Consider the following 15792-nt stretch of genomic DNA (forward strand, 5'->3'; position numbering starts at 1 on the left):
ATATAAAGTGCTTGACAGTACCTGGCACAGAATAGCTGTCAGCAGATGCTGGCTATAATTATTTATAGTCCTGTCTCGTGATTAATTTTAAGTGTTGTCTTCCCTCTTAAGCTATATGTTTCATGAAGGAAGGGACCGTGTCTCATCATTGTATTTCCAGTGCCTGGAATAGTGGGTGCCTAGCCCGTAGATGGGGCAGCATGTTTATGGATGAACAACAACAGCAGGTAGTGGAGTCATGTCCACTTGAAGCTGGAGGAGATTGCTTTGGTGCTGCCTGCCCCTTTTCTTCTCATATATCTCAGCTTTGTGTATGGATCTACCTGATTCTGAGAGTGCTTCCTTCACCTTTCAACCTCCATTCTGCTCCCTCCCTTTCCTCCTCACTCAGAAAAGAGCACAAAGAAGAAGACATCAAATCAGTAACCTAATAGGGTCACAGGCGTACTTCAACTTTCAAGAAATTGAGGGAGGGGGCTGAAGCATTACCACACCAAGAGCCCTGGACCGGAATTCCAGAGGGCTGGTTCTGCCCATGACCAGCTGGTTCACTGGGAGCAAGTTATGTAACCCATCTGGACCCTGGTTTCCTCACCTGCAAAATGTGGGGAGCCTGGGCTCAGTGGTCGGAGGTGGGGGAAGTAGGTGTCACTGTCAACACCACCCCAAGGAAATTTAGGAAAATTAGTTGGAAATTTAGTTTTCACAATGACTGAGTGGGGAGAGTAGTATTACTGCCACTTAGTGCCCAGGGGCCAGCAATACTAACTTCCTGCAGAGCCTGGGTCAATCTTGCACAAAGGTGAAGTAGCTACAGCACCCTCTGTTGATAGACACTGAATGACCTCCAGGGTTGTCCAGGTCCCAGTAAGTCTGCGATACTGTAATGGTGACCTTAACAAAGGAGTCATTAGCTTCTCTTCGAGAACAGAAAATCTTTACAGTAAGGGCCACAAATCATACCTTAAACAATGGGTATTTCTCTACTAAAGCACTAAAGGAGTGTAGGGGACTGCAGACAAATACAGAGGGTCTGGCTGATGTCACACAGCTGATTCACCTTGAAATTCTTTTAATGGTGCCACGCAGCCAGGAAAGGGGAACACCTGGGTATGTCTTGAGGGGACCTCTAAGAACTGACCCCGTCTGCCACGCCACCTTGGTGGGCTCCCACCTGCTCTTACACTGTGGTCCCTGACACTAAACTGCATTCTCTAAACGTATTGCATTGTTTCTTGCCTCCCTGATGGTGTGTTTTCTTGGCCTGGAATGCCCTTCACTCCCAACTCCCCAGTAAGCTTACTCACTTTGTAGATTCACCCCTGGCCTCTGTGCTAGTAATGAACATTCCATGTTTCTACTACAGCACTGAGCCCACAGGACCATTAATCCCGCCCCCCCCCCCCTCGCTGGTCTCCTTCCCTCTCTCCTGTGCTTCCCCTCTGGTTCCATTTGCAGCAGAACCTTTTCCCACCAAAAATCTTGAAAGGCATCCAACCTCCTTGTTCAAGCAGGGGTTTGAGCAGCCTCCTAACTGCCCCAGGGAGCTCCTGAAGTCACCTCAGCCAACACAGTTTGAGAAATGTTACACTCTATTTTTAACTCCTTAAGTGACAGGGAATCTTCTTTGAGCGAATAATTTGTTACAAGGACATGTCAACACCTAGTTCTTTCCATCAGCAGCCAGGGAGGGAGTGGACAGGATACAATGCACTTTACATTTCAAATGTAAATGGCATCAGGCATTGAGCAGCTCTTGGTTTGAAATAAATAAATTAAATAGCTGTGACTTTTTTGAACTTAAGACACAGGGTTGTTTTTGTTTTTGTTTTAGCAACCGCTTATGACATAACACTAGAAAAGAAAACAACCTACTTCTCCTCCATTTTTAAATCTCCCTTCTAAGCTGAAATAACCGTTCTCGATGGGTCTGACAGATGACTGAATAATACACCTTTGGGATGGCAGTTTGGGCTTAAATGAGATCCTGGAGGCGGAACAATTAGCAGCCTCAGCTCAGTCCCAAGCAAAGGCGTCCTGTGCTCTGGAACAGGATGGCTGCTGAGCTGTCATCCTTTGATGGGGGAGCCACAAAGGAGGCTGCCCAGCGTGAGTTGCCTTTTGCATCACTAGAGGATGCCAAACCAAATTAGGATCCAGATGAAGGCAGACTTTGAGGGAATGGCTAGGAATCAGCTGACCTAAAGACCACTAGAAACCTGAGGCACATCATTGTTCAGACAGTGTTTAAAGAGACAACTTCATAAAGTCACAAATAAATTGAGTAGGAATAGCCCCTAAGGTGCCTAATCTAATCCTTCTTTTAGAGATGAGGCCAATATCTCACAACTAATGGGGACCTAAACCCAGGACACTTTCTCACCTGTTCCAGTTCTGCCTTCCAGCTCCTGAATTAGAAATTGTTACTTTATTTTATTTATATTTTTATATAGCAGGTTCTTATTAGTCATCAGTTTTGTACACATCAGTGTATACATGTCAATCCCAATCGCCCATGAATTAGAAACGCTTATCACTAAAATTTAAACAATTTTTTTAAACAAACCTTTTCATACTTCACTTAACTTGAATTAAACATGACCCATTCGTCTCTGTTTCATGTAGGATTTAATTTTTTTTTTTTATTTGAGGGCAATGGGGAGGATGTTATTACAAGAGAATTTTGAGGTAAAAATTCAATACTACTCCTAATTTTAACTTATTTCCACTTAAAGAGAAATTAAAAATATAATCATAGACTCTAGTTTGGATCTAAACTACATAGTCAACCAAGGAGTAAAAATGATATTCTGGGGGAAAAGAAACTTTAAAGGAGACAAAGAGTTAAAATTTTTTATCCACGAAAATTATGGGAAAATATCCCATCAGATTGCAATTGCTGAGTCATTTCTTAATAAAGAATGAAGTAAGATTTTTTTTTTCTACTGAAATAACCAACAATAACAAAAATAACAGACTAAATCTAGAAAAACAAAATTGGTATTCCAGTGGGACCCAAAGCCTCAATCATGACCTCAAGCATAAAAAGGCCCTCTGAAAGAAAGGAAGAAAAAAACCCCGTCAAATCAAATCAGGGAAAGCAGAGGCTGTGGGGTCACTCGGCTGGCGTGAAGTTGAGTGTCGCTAAACCAGAATTCCTCTGCCGAGTTTATGATTAAGCTCTCTATTCCCTTTCTAGTTCTACAGCTGTTCGCCTCAAGACTGAGGAGTATCAAAGAAAAGAGGGGATTGAAACTAAGCAGGACCCTGTGGGGCCCTCCTGGGTACAAAAGCCCCTTAGTGTCTCCCGTTTCTTGTTTGTAGAAAAAGGCTTTTTTCTCCCAGGCCTTCCCTGAGTTCCAAAGAGCAGGGTCAAGAAGCTAATGATTAGGACAATAGAGTCACGGGACACCTAGTTCCTCCCAAAGGGGGATAGATAACAATCTGATGCATACCTTTGAGTTGTTCTCTGGAAACTAAGACCCCCAGCCAAGTGGAGGATGGTGACTGCAGGCTGACCACAAGCATGCAGACCCCAGACTGGTTGGAACCAGAAGGTTGAGTTTCAGAAACACCACCCTGTAACCTCACCAGGAGCTCATCAGAAGACGGTCCACAAGCTGGTCACATATCCTACAACCCTCTCCTCTAACGCTGTCTTTAAAAACACTTGCCTGAAAGCCATCGGGGAGTTTGGGTCTTTTGAACACGAACCACCCATTCTCCTTGCTGGGCCCCTGCAATAAACCCTTCTCTGCTCCAAACTCTTGACATTTTGATCTGTTTGGCCTCACTGTGCATCAGGCACATGAACTGGGGTTGGACAACAGGTGGGCATACTCCATTCCAGTGCTTAGACAGATTTACACACACACTCTGCTCCTCTTCTTTTTTTTCTTCTACCTCACGTTTGAAGATTATAGTAGCTTCAAGGATTATAGTACCTTTAGCCCTCTGTATCCACAGGTTCCACACTCATACGTTCAACCCAACTCAGACAGAAAATACTCAGGGAAAAAAAATCTGGAAAGTTCCAAAAAGCAAAACTTTTGCATGCCAGCAACTATTTACATAGCATTTACATTGTATTAGGTATTATAAGTAATCTAGAGATGATGTAAACTATACGGGAGAATGTGTATAGGTTATATGCAAATACTATGCTATTTTATATAAAGGACTTGAGCATCCACAGATTTTGGTATCCAAGTGGGGTCCTGGAACCAATACCCAGCCCTGACCCCCACCCCACCACAGATACCAAGGGACTATGTTGCCCCTTTACCTACTCCCTAAAATAAGTACAAGAGAAAAACAATGGTTTTGTCTGAAATAGCCATGCAAGCCTGGGCTCTGCTATTGCTGTTATTTTCTAAGGAACAGCAAGATGGCTTTAGAACTGCTAGATTGAGGCAAGCCTGGAAGAGAGAGTCCTTTCATTTCTAGGTCACTGAAATACATTTGTTTCCAGTGGAGCACATGAGCAAACCAGGGTTGTGGAAAATGCAGACACTCCACCCACCGTCTCCATTCCTCCTTATCCAAGGACTCACACAGGTAGTGTTTCTAGCTCTTCGTGCTTAGCTTAGATTTGATCTCACCTTTATTGAGGAAGAGTTCTTCAATTTCCTGATTGCAAGCAAATGCCCTTACCTGTGTGTTTTCACAGCATCCTACACTAACCTACTGATCGTAATCCAATACTGTGATTTTCAAAATGTGCACCATAAGAACCATGAAAATAAATCAAATGAAATAGAAAAAAAAAATCACAGTGTAGAACATGTAATAACGGCAGCTGTTGTTTCACGGATCAACTGTTACGGTTACATCGATCACCTATCTGTCATTGATACTGTAGAGTACCACCCCGATTCTCCTTTCAAGACTGAAGTATCTGAGAGGTCTCAACCAAGGCCCTCTCTGGGAATTGCCCTCAGCCCAAGGTCATGTTCCATCCTGGAGACAGCCAAATCCAATTTCTGGTTGATACAGAAGTATAAAGGCTCAGGCCTTTAGTCTTAGAGTTGGGCAATTCTGAAGAGCCCGCTTAGCTCCTGACCTCTCCTCGGGATGGGTGAGGTCTTTGTTGAGACTGTATTACAGTTAAACTTCTTCCTCTACACAATGCTACTTTCTTCACAGGTGTAGATCCTACACTTCCCAGTAAAATTCCTACATATAAATCATCTCAGGATCTGTTCCTGGGGAAACTCCATCTTAGACAATTGGTACCAGGAATGGCCTGAGGAGATAGGCTCTCAGAGTAGCTGTCAATAAGACTCCCATCACTGGTGGCAGGTGGCTCACTGATAGCCCCTGGCGTGCTGTAGCAGTGTCACTGTCAACACGTTCACTAGTGCGGAACTGAAGTGGGATACAGGTGCCAGGGAACACACTGGTGAGTCCAATATTTCGGACTTTTGCGATGTCCTGAGGAAACAGTAGTTTAAAAAAGTAGAATCAGATGGCTTTTGCTGAGACTTCTAGCGAAAGACAGTGGAAAGCTACAGTGATTGATCAGCTGAAGACAATGTGTGAAAATCATAAGGGAGATCAGGTTAAATTCCAAGGCCTGTGCAGTATCTTCAATCAAGATGGGAACATCGGGACTTCCCTGGTGGTCCAGTGGTTAAGACTCTGTGCTCCCAATGCAGGGGGCACAGGTTCAATCCCTGGTCAGGGAACTAAGATCCTGCATGCCTCACGGCATGGCCAAAAGAAAAAAAAAAAGGATGGGAACATCACTTCTGTATGTGCAGAGGATTCCAGGGATGAGAGGTTTCAAGCTTTTAAGTGCATCAACTTGGACGTCTCCATTCCAAGTTTCAGAGCTCATCCCTTCCCAATCAGGCTTGAATTGAGGATTCAACTTTTGCTTTACCCTAATAATTAATTCCTGGATCTGGTCCTCAGCTTTTTCTACCCTCAGGCTGCAGAAGATAAGAGTCTTTTTATATTCTACCCATTTTTTTTTTTTTTTTTTTTGGTAAATGGACAACAGCAGCAGTCAAGCCTGAGAAAGGCGTGTTGAGCAGGAGATTGGACTTCTCAGGAATAAATATGTGCGTCACCCCAACAAGATTGCCATATAGACCAGCAAAGATGCTAAACAAGGTGGGGGAGATTAAAACGGGTAGCAGAGGAAGGATATGATGAGCAACAGGTACAACCATTAGACAATATGTAATGGTGGGGGCTTTCTTCCCACAACTTTGCCTGGGAAAAGAGACCAGCCAGAATCCCAGAGGAAGTGTTTCCAGAACTTATTATGCAAAGCAGATGGATCCAAGCATCATAAGGAATTGACTGTAGTGGATGCTGTGGTGTGCTCCCCAGATCCCTCCTTCAGGACTGGGCTACTCTGAGTCTTTCTTCAGGAAATACCCTTAGTCAAAGAGAGCAGTTGGACCCAAGGTCATGCTCCTTGCCTAAGGTAATGTCCCTGACCTGGAGGCAGCAAACATTCAATGATTGGTTGATGTAGGAATACAAAAGCCTACATCATTTATGTCAAAGTGGAAAACTTTGAAGGGCCATCCCAGCTCCAGAGCTCCTTTTTGGGGGGATTGCCTGGGGCTTTGAAACTGCCTTCAACTCCTTCCTCTGCCCAAATCTGTCTTCACTCTCTTATAGGTGTTGATCCTGAGCGTACCTCCCAAAACACTTCCTACAAACACATCTCTGCCCTGAGAATCTGTTTCCTAGGGAACTCAATCAAAGACTCATCTATCTATTTATCTATCATCCTTCTATCTTCCTACCTACCTACCTATCTGTATTCTCAGTGTTAATGTAAAATAATATTTCTTACTATGGGGTGGAAGTTTTTAGAAAAGCTCTGACCTAAAGGATGAATAGAAAAAACTAGGTCAAGCATTGGGAAATATATCCCAGATAAAGGGAACAACATGTTCAAAAGTCCTGTGGTGTAGTTGCTTGAGCATTTGAGTAACTGAAAGCAGTCCAGTATGGCTGGAGTAGACAGTACATGTCTAGTGAGTCCATGCAGGGCCTCACAGGCCACTCTGAGGAGTTCTATCTTTATCTTAAGACCAATGGGCAGCCACTGAAGGGTTTGAAGCAAGAATGTAGGGTCATCAAGTTTTCATTTTGAAAAAATCACTTTGGATGCAGGGCAGGGAATAGAGGAAACTTGAAAAGATAATGGAAGAATAACACAGTACTGCTTGGTAATTCATTTGAGAGCTAATGGCAACTTGGACTAGGATGGAAATAATGGAGAAGGTGAGAGGTAGAGAGAGTCCAGAGATATTCAGGAGGTCAAATCAACAAGACTTGGGGATGGATGGGATATATATTTACCCCCATGTTTTCCAGAGTGCTTGACACAGCAGGGATTCAATAAACATTTGCGAAATAATGGACTGAATGAAGTAATGACCTTTGAGGGTCGTATTCAGGTTCTTGGTCAATACCATCCATATGTCCACATCAGTTTCTTCCATTCCCCTCCCCTCCCCCCACCAACACACACACACACACACACACACACACACACAATTTTTATCCAGCCACAAAGTGTACAGGAGCAGATGAGGTGGGGTTGTAAGTAGGGATTACAATCATTTCACTCTTAAATAAATCAGAAGATGATTTTAGTGGATGAAGTTCCCTTAAACTCTATAGAGGCCAATTTACTTCCCCTCTGCAGAGATCACAGAGAAACTAGAAATTGGTCTTAGCTTTCCCTCTGAGAGTGAAGATGAACTCTGATTTTCCACTCACAGTTAAGATTAAAGCATAGTTAAGATACCTATCTGAACATCTTCAGGAATACTACCATTCTTTGGTACATGTCTTGAGGCAAAGAGGTAGACAAGACAACTTTATGAGAAGACTTTGTAAATCCTTATGATCAAGGAACAAGAATGTTCACAGAAGATGCTTGGCACAGTGTCTGCTTCTAGAGTTTCCCCAGGTTAATGGGGCCTCTATTTTTCCTTGGCCTGCATGTGCCATTCATCTGAGGCTTAAAAAATCCTCCTGCCCACACAGACAGAGCTGTGATCCAGCCCTCACTGCTCCCAGACTGTGGCAAAGATGAAGCAAGGTAGCGATACAGGACAGTTCCCAAGCAACAGCTCTCCATCTCAACACCACTCACTGTGAATTCCTCTGCTTGGCACCTCCGAGAAGCAGAAAATGGATTGTTTTCAAGATTGTTCGGGGCTGGGCCAACTGAGAATTGCGGCTTGCTCACAGACACAGGGCAGGGAAGAAAAGACTGTGTCTCATTTTTCTTTGTTAGAAACTAGCATTCCTCTGTCTTCATGGCTGCCAGTTTGGCTCAGTTTATAAAAATCAAAATGGATGATTAAAAGAAAAAAATCGAACAGTCACAATTTTTAGCATTCAATAGTTAATGTATGCAGAGTCCGTGGCAGGGAGCCTGTTGCCTGTACCGAGGAAAGGCGTACACAGCTGAAGTGACAGCAGTGACGAGCAGACAGGCTGTGAGGTGAGGAGAGCTCAAAAAAGTAGCAGAACCAGTCTCTTGGCTATGGCCTTAAGCCAAGAACACACTGCCCAATAACCTCTCTCAACCCCCCAAATGAGCACAAAACAGAAGATCTTACTGGCTCTCATCTAATGTATGCCACAGAATTACCACAATCACATTTGTGGCTTTTGTACATTAACTTCTGGCAGGATAAAGCCCCCTAGATATGAGGGTTCAAAGGCTGGGCATAGAATATTTGCATGCAGCCAGCTCCCGGGGCCTCCCCAATAGTCTACCTCTTCCCACCCAGCATGACAGCCTTCCCTGTCCCCCAGGTCCAGGTGGCACGTGAGGATATGCATGGCACTTAAAAGCCCTGGTTCCTGGACACCAGTCTAGGATGAAGTCTTTACCCAACTTCAGTAAAAGGAGAAAAATAAGAACCTCATGACAAAGTTTTCCAGAAAGCCACAAGTATTCAACTTAAGCAGGCTTCTTAGGATTTTTGGCATTAAAATGTCCATTAATTACACGTTCTCAATTGTTTAAAAGTAAAAGTAAACAACCCTATGTTGGTTCCCAACAGTTATTTTTGTTTTTCATTGGGGTGGCAGGGTGAGATTTTAGTGCTCTATGAAAGCGGAGAGTCAGGCACAGGTGTTTTAGAACACATGGGTACAGTATGGTAGAAACACTAGGAATCCCCTTAAGATACAAATATGGGCTGTTCTTGACGCTGTCCGTAAAAGGTTAAACGTAACAATGTATACAGTGCTCAACAGCTTACAATAAATAACCCATGTGAATGCTATGGAGACCAATTTCTCTTTCCTCGTTAGTCTCTAAGGCCATGGGACCAGGACTCCTACACGCTAGAACCGAAAGTGAAAGCTCCTCAGAGCCTTGGGTCTGTTTAATCCTCTGACATCGTCAAGGACAGCATCTCACAAAGAATAGGTGCTAAATCACACTGGGAAACATGAAGTTTCTAGGACTAGTGGACCCTGTAAGCTGCCTCCAACCACAGTGAAGAGAGATTCCAGTGACCCATCACGGCTTCATCTGGGAGCAGCTTGATAGAACTGGGGGAAATGCCTACTTTAAGAAGGGCAGGAAGAGAGACTGTAAGAATGGCTCGCGGTCTGGGGACTGGAGGAAGACGCCACTTGGTCCGATGTGAGTATTTTGCTCAAGAAGGTTTCGCTTTTGCTCTTTCCCAAGTGTGAACACCCACACCGGGCCGTGGAGTAATCCTGGAGACCTGAGGAGACCTTAGCATTCTGCGTTTCAGAATCTCACAGTTTACCTGAGGAAGACAAAGGTATGACAGGCGAGAAGCAAGATGCTGCCCTGCTACAGTTCCTCCATCTCTGCCTCCGCTTTTCCTGAAAGAGTACTAACCCTAGGCAGCACAGATCCAACCTCTTGGGGAAGGGCAGCTCATTTTTTTAGATTTCCAATCAACAGCTCCCTCTCTACGGACTATTTTACGAGGCAACTCTGTCTTCCCCTGAGGACCTCTGGTAGATCCCACCTCCCAGCTGCAGATTAAGAAGATATATTATGTCTTCCTTCCAGGCCTTGCATAGGTTTGTCAATTATAGCCCCCGCCCCTGTGGTCAGATTTACAACCACGTGGTCGGGAGTGGGCGGGGTTGGCGTTGCACCACGAGGCACCAACAGGCACGGGGGCAGAGATAAATAATAATAATAAAAAGACAGTACTGCATTTCATTTCACCTAATTTATGGCTTTAATAGGAAACCAGTCCACCCACAGCGCCATCTGGGTCACTTAGAACGTCTGTGCAGCAGCAAGAGCGGGTCTGGAATCTCAGAGCTGTGCAGGAAGAGAAAGAACCGCACCGAGGTGGAGAGAAAAACAAAGGCAAAGGACCACAGCGTTCCCAGACATCATTCTTGGGGCGGCAGGAACACAAATAGGGACCCATTTGACTCTTCATCAGGGCTGTTGGTGCATAAACCCTCTCCCACAGTGTCCTCCAACCTCCAGAAGTTTTAATTAAAACAAAGGAAGTGTCAGCAGAAGAAGCACTGGAATATAATTAGGGCCCACCAAATCTAAAGTAATACGGGGAAAAAAAGACTAGTAATAAGAGGGAAGCTTTCATGTTCTCACTGAATCCCTGCTCTGTTACTGACACAAAAATCAATTTCAATAGGCTTTAGTTGTATCTGAGCAGGAACGCAGGCGACAGATGAAATGTAGTGAGCAATTTACTGGAGTCATAATGATTTCCATGAAAGGAAGGCTACAATGAGTGCTCTCAACCAAATGCTTCCTCTGTAAGAACTCTGCAAGAATATGTGTGTGTGCGCGTGCGCGCGTGTGCATATAGATGTAGATGGGGGTCGAGGGTGGGGATTTTGAATAGTTATCTATGCTTTAGCCTAAAAGAAAAAAAAAACCCTCTTTACCTCACACCTTTTAAGGGCCAATTTTAGCCCCACCCCAGGTGATATGTGTGGATGCCTGGAGACATTTTTTGACGGTCACCAGTGTTCAGTGCTGCTACCGATATCTAGTGGGTAGAGGCCGGAGACGGTAACCTTCTACAGTGTACAGGACATTTCCCACCCCCAACAAAGAATTATTGGGCTCCCATTGTCAACGGGGCCAAGACTGACAAACCCCGATGTAAAAGAATTTGACACTTAATAGGTGCTCAATGAATGCTGAATTCTGGTAAATGTCATAGCCCCCAGAGGCACTAAGGTTACAAAGATCAAAAGATAAGGCCCTGCCCTCTGGGATCTCCAGTGGAGGTGGGGAGGAGTGGAGATGTCACTCCTTTCTTTGCTTAGCAGTACTTACAAATGAGGGGCATATTTCTCAAATTCCAACATCCATGGCCTTTTAGAACACAGGTAATACCCAATAGCCTGTGAAGCCACTCTCCGTCCGGCTTCTGTGTGTGTTAGGAGGCCAATTCTAAAATCTTCACTGTCTCCCAATGAAGCAGCATTTTCTAAATTTCAAAAAACAACTGATAAAGTAATATTGGGGCTAAATAAAATTTGGTTTATATTTAAAACTTGGACACAGAAGTATAATTTTTGCTAATTACATTAATTTTGGAAAGAATATCCTATTTTCATTTCTCAACAACGGTTAGATCTTCTCAACTCTCCATAGTGTGTGTGTGTGTGTGTTCTTTCCCCCTTCTCCAATGTTTATAGTTTTTAACTATTGGCAGCTCAATTCAGGAATACATTATTTTGTTTGATTAAAACAGAATTCATGATGAAACTTTATGCTTAAATATAAAGGTCAACTATATAAGAATAAAGATATTTGCCTTTATCCAACATAGGTTCTTCAAATGAAGGGATGTAGGAATCTTGCAGTTGTTGTAAGTGATCTGTTTCCAAGAAATGAGGAAAGCGGATTTCTTTTTTTTAAAAGAAAGAATAAGATGAGCAACATTATTCTCTATTAATGACACCGTTCACCCATTTTAGGCAACTGGGGATTCAAGAGCTCAAGTTTCTTGAAAGTGGCCAAAGAAAAACATCCCAAATATGGATCCAGCACAGTGTATGAAATGGTTATGTCATTGTCATGGTTCCACATGCAACAGCAGAGGACCCAGATCTCTGCAAAGGCTAAAACCTCTCTCCTGCCAACGGAGGTCTTGTGTGTCAGCAACACAGATTTGCATTAGCAACTATGCTTTCCAAGCGAAGGCAAATCAGTTTTTAGGTAGGAAGGGAAGAGGACAAAAATGACATTTGAAAACTGAAAGCCTTTTATAAATGCAGGAAGGCTCTTACATACTTATAATCTTTCAAAGTGGTGGTCAACACGGACTACAGCAATTTGTCAGCAAACGCATCCATCCCTGGGACGCAAGCTGCTGGGAGGAACTGCTCATGTGCCTCTCAGAAGCCTCCACCCTCCCTCCAGAACAATAATGCTGGGCGAAAGATGACGACACCTGAGAAAGAAAGAGGGCTCTTAAGTAAATATGATGTGCCCCAGGATCTAGGCAGGTCACTGACTAGTTAATAAGTGCATTGATTTGCAGCTAAATTTAGCTGCGATCCAACTGTGACCTGTCAGGTAGCTTCCTCTCAAGGAGGGTGAGGTTCCCCTGACTCCAGTGAAATTCTTCTCTCCCACCACAGTTTCATGCTTCCAGCCTAGACTGACTGATCAGGGATTGTGAGAAGGACAAGGAGAGCATCTGGCTGACTTTTCGACCAATCTTCTCGTCTCAAGCAGGGATTTCACCTAGTCTCAGAGAAAATCACCAAACTGAGCAGGAGCTTTGAGCACCTGAGAGATGAGTATGGAAATTAAGAGGAAAAGCTTTGGAGGAGGTGTGAGGAGCCCTTGTACAACTTCCTGGGTCTAGAATTACTTTTGGTGGATAGTTTCCTTATCTGTGAATTGGGTATAAAATTATTCACTCGCTAGGTTGTTGTGAGGATTCAATTAATATATATATACACTCGTGGTATAGTGCCTGGGTAAATGATGATGATATTTCAGTGTTGTCAGTGTTACTTAAAAGGTTCTGTTCTGCCCTCCTGCTGTCCGCCTCCCCCGGCCCCCCGACCCAGCCCTGGAACTTTACATTTCCTTCTTGCTCTACTTGCTTCAGATTTTGATTCAAAAGTCATCTTTTCTCAGGAGTCCTTCCCTGGCCATCCTATCTGAAAATTCAGCTCCACCCTAGCTCTTACTATCCTCGTCCCCTGCTTTATTGTCATCGAACAAATGATAAGTTTTATTATTTATTTTGTACATTGGGCAGCTCTCACTCCAGAATGGAGGTGTCTTGAGGGAAGACACTTCTCTTTGTCTTGTTCACTCTCTGTCTTCAGTGGCAGATCAGTGCCTGCACTCAATCAATACTGGCTGTAAGAATGAATCCCCAACCTTGGTGGCAACACTTGTCCAGGTCCCTCTATTCTCATAAAAAAATCCCAGCATCTCTTATTCGGAGGCATAACAACTGATAGAACAAGTACTGTCATCAAATGAGAAAACTGAGGCTCAGAGAAGCAAATTTTTTGCAGGTTGTATTTTCCATTCAGATTGGCCTTGAATAAAAGTAAACCAAGCAAAAATGTATTACTCCTTTTTAATTCTATTTAAAATTCTCGGGCTTCCTTGGTGGCGCAGTGGTTAAGAATCTGCCTGCCAATGCAGGGGACCAGGGTTCGAGCCCTGGTCCGGGAAGATCCCACATGCCGCGGAGCAACTAAGCCCGTGCGCCACAACTACTGAGCCTGCGCACTAGAGCCCATGAGCCACAACTACTGAGCCCATGTGCCACAACTACTGAGCCCGCGCGCCTAGAGCCCGTGCTCCGCAACAAGAGAAGCCACTGCAGTGAGAAGCCCACGCACCGCAACGAAGACCCAACGCAGCCAAAAATAAATAAATAAAATAAATAAATTTTAAAAAAAGAAAAACAATTTTAAAAAAATCTCCCTAACGCTAAAGGGTAAAGAATAGAACTATAAAATAAAATGCCTGACAATCAGAGTATATTTTGTCTTGGAAGATTTATTTGTGTAAACATATATAATTGTTCTATTTAAATATTAGCAACACGGATTGAAAAGTTATATAATATAAGAGTATGGAAACATTACAAAGTATATAAGTGGAGGTGACTGCATCTCCAAATTATATTCCTGCTAGCAACAGCCAACAGCTCAACCTTACAGGTAGAAATTAAGGATGATGTTGTTTGTGCTTTTTGAACCAAACAGGACACTGGATAAACTTTCCTTGACACACGTGTGGAAAGATGGAGCTAGTATATTCACCTAAACCTGTAAGACCTCAATCAGCTAAGGTCACCTGCACAAAAGAATGAAGAATTGCCTTTCCTTCCTCCTCTTCCTCATTTCCAGTTGTGGAATAGGTGTAGGCATATGGCCAAAGATTCAAATATCAAATCTAATTTAAACCTAGTCGCCAGGACCTGATTTCTGTCACCTTGGGCCTTAGGTACTTGCCTACTAGCCAAAATATCAGTATCCATCTGCATTTCTTTGGTATTTAGCCCAGCAGTCTTGCATTTGCAACATTAATGACTTATTTCATCCATGGCTTCTGTCTTCAGTAAGGATGGTAAGAAAATCAAAATGGTGCTCATTTAAGCAAATAACTGAACTCATAGTTTTTATTATTAAAGTGTGACTTATGACATCTCAAGATCTCCTAACCAGAAAAATCTGTCTTAGATTTAGCAAACCATTAAATGATAGTATTTTAATGCCAGTAATAATACAATGTATTAATTTATTAATCATTGATGGACATTCAACAATTTACAGATGCGACCATTGAAAACTACATAAGAACTGTACATACTATGCTTAAAAGGCTTGTACACTTTTTAAAACATTATATTTCTGTTTTTACATGTTTTAATATTCACCTTTTCTCTTTGAGAAAAATACCTTTTAGAAAACAAGCTCAATATCGACGAAAAATCCTCGGAAGATAGTAAATGCAGTGGAGCTGAAGGGTAACAGTATATACATTCTATTCAGAATTTGATCAGTTTCCAATTTTTCAATAAGGCTCTAGGCAAATCTCTTTTAACTTTTCATGCATTTTATGAAGAAAGGAAAGAGAAATACTTGCTGTGCCTGTTTTATAGGACAAAAATGCAAACAAGAGCAACCAGATAGAGTGAGTTCTTATGACTCAACTGACTGAGTCAACATTTCATTGTGTTGTTCATGATAACGTCCAATAGAGTTGTCTAACCTTGACAATTTCTGTTCAGGGGTTCACGACATATCACAAATACAATCAGTACAAGATTCCCTTATTAAGCAAAATAAGACCATAAAAAACTTTCCAAAAAGACATCATTTTTATAAATGGAAATGGATTTCAGCACACGTTGGAATGTGGTCAAGTTTTTACAAAGAAAGGTTTTATAAAGGAAATCTACTAATTTCACATAAAATGGGCATAATAATTATAATAAGTTTTAAAAAAACCTTCTTACCCTAGTCACAGCCACATTGTTACACAACTCCAAGAAACACCAATCCCATTCTTTTCTATATAAATGGAAATTTCCTGGACTTGAACAACATGGCAGCCTGTAATTAAAATTTAAATTCACAGACTACTTACTGAGCACCTGTTATATGTATAAAGTGCTGTGTCAGTCTCTGAATGTCTGAGTCATAATAATCATAATTATTAAAATTATTAAAATTTCTTGCACTAATTTAAGTTCATTTTAATAGAGTTTACTCCTAAAAGAAGATTTATAAAAATATGGTTTTGTTTCCTGTTTGTTTCATTTTCAGAGGCTTCCTCAAGTC

General features: G+C 42.6%; 1 protein-coding gene across 4 annotated transcripts in view; it reads right to left on the bottom strand.

Annotated features, from left to right (window-relative positions):
• The window catches only part of TNIK (TRAF2 and NCK interacting kinase), a 407791-nt gene that overhangs the window by 165899 nt on the left and 226100 nt on the right, over nucleotides 1-15792 (bottom strand). The window lies entirely within an intron of this gene.

Source organism: Balaenoptera musculus, chromosome 4 (genome assembly GCF_009873245.2).
Source record: "Balaenoptera musculus isolate JJ_BM4_2016_0621 chromosome 4, mBalMus1.pri.v3, whole genome shotgun sequence".
Lineage (NCBI taxonomy): Eukaryota > Metazoa > Chordata > Mammalia > Artiodactyla > Balaenopteridae > Balaenoptera > Balaenoptera musculus.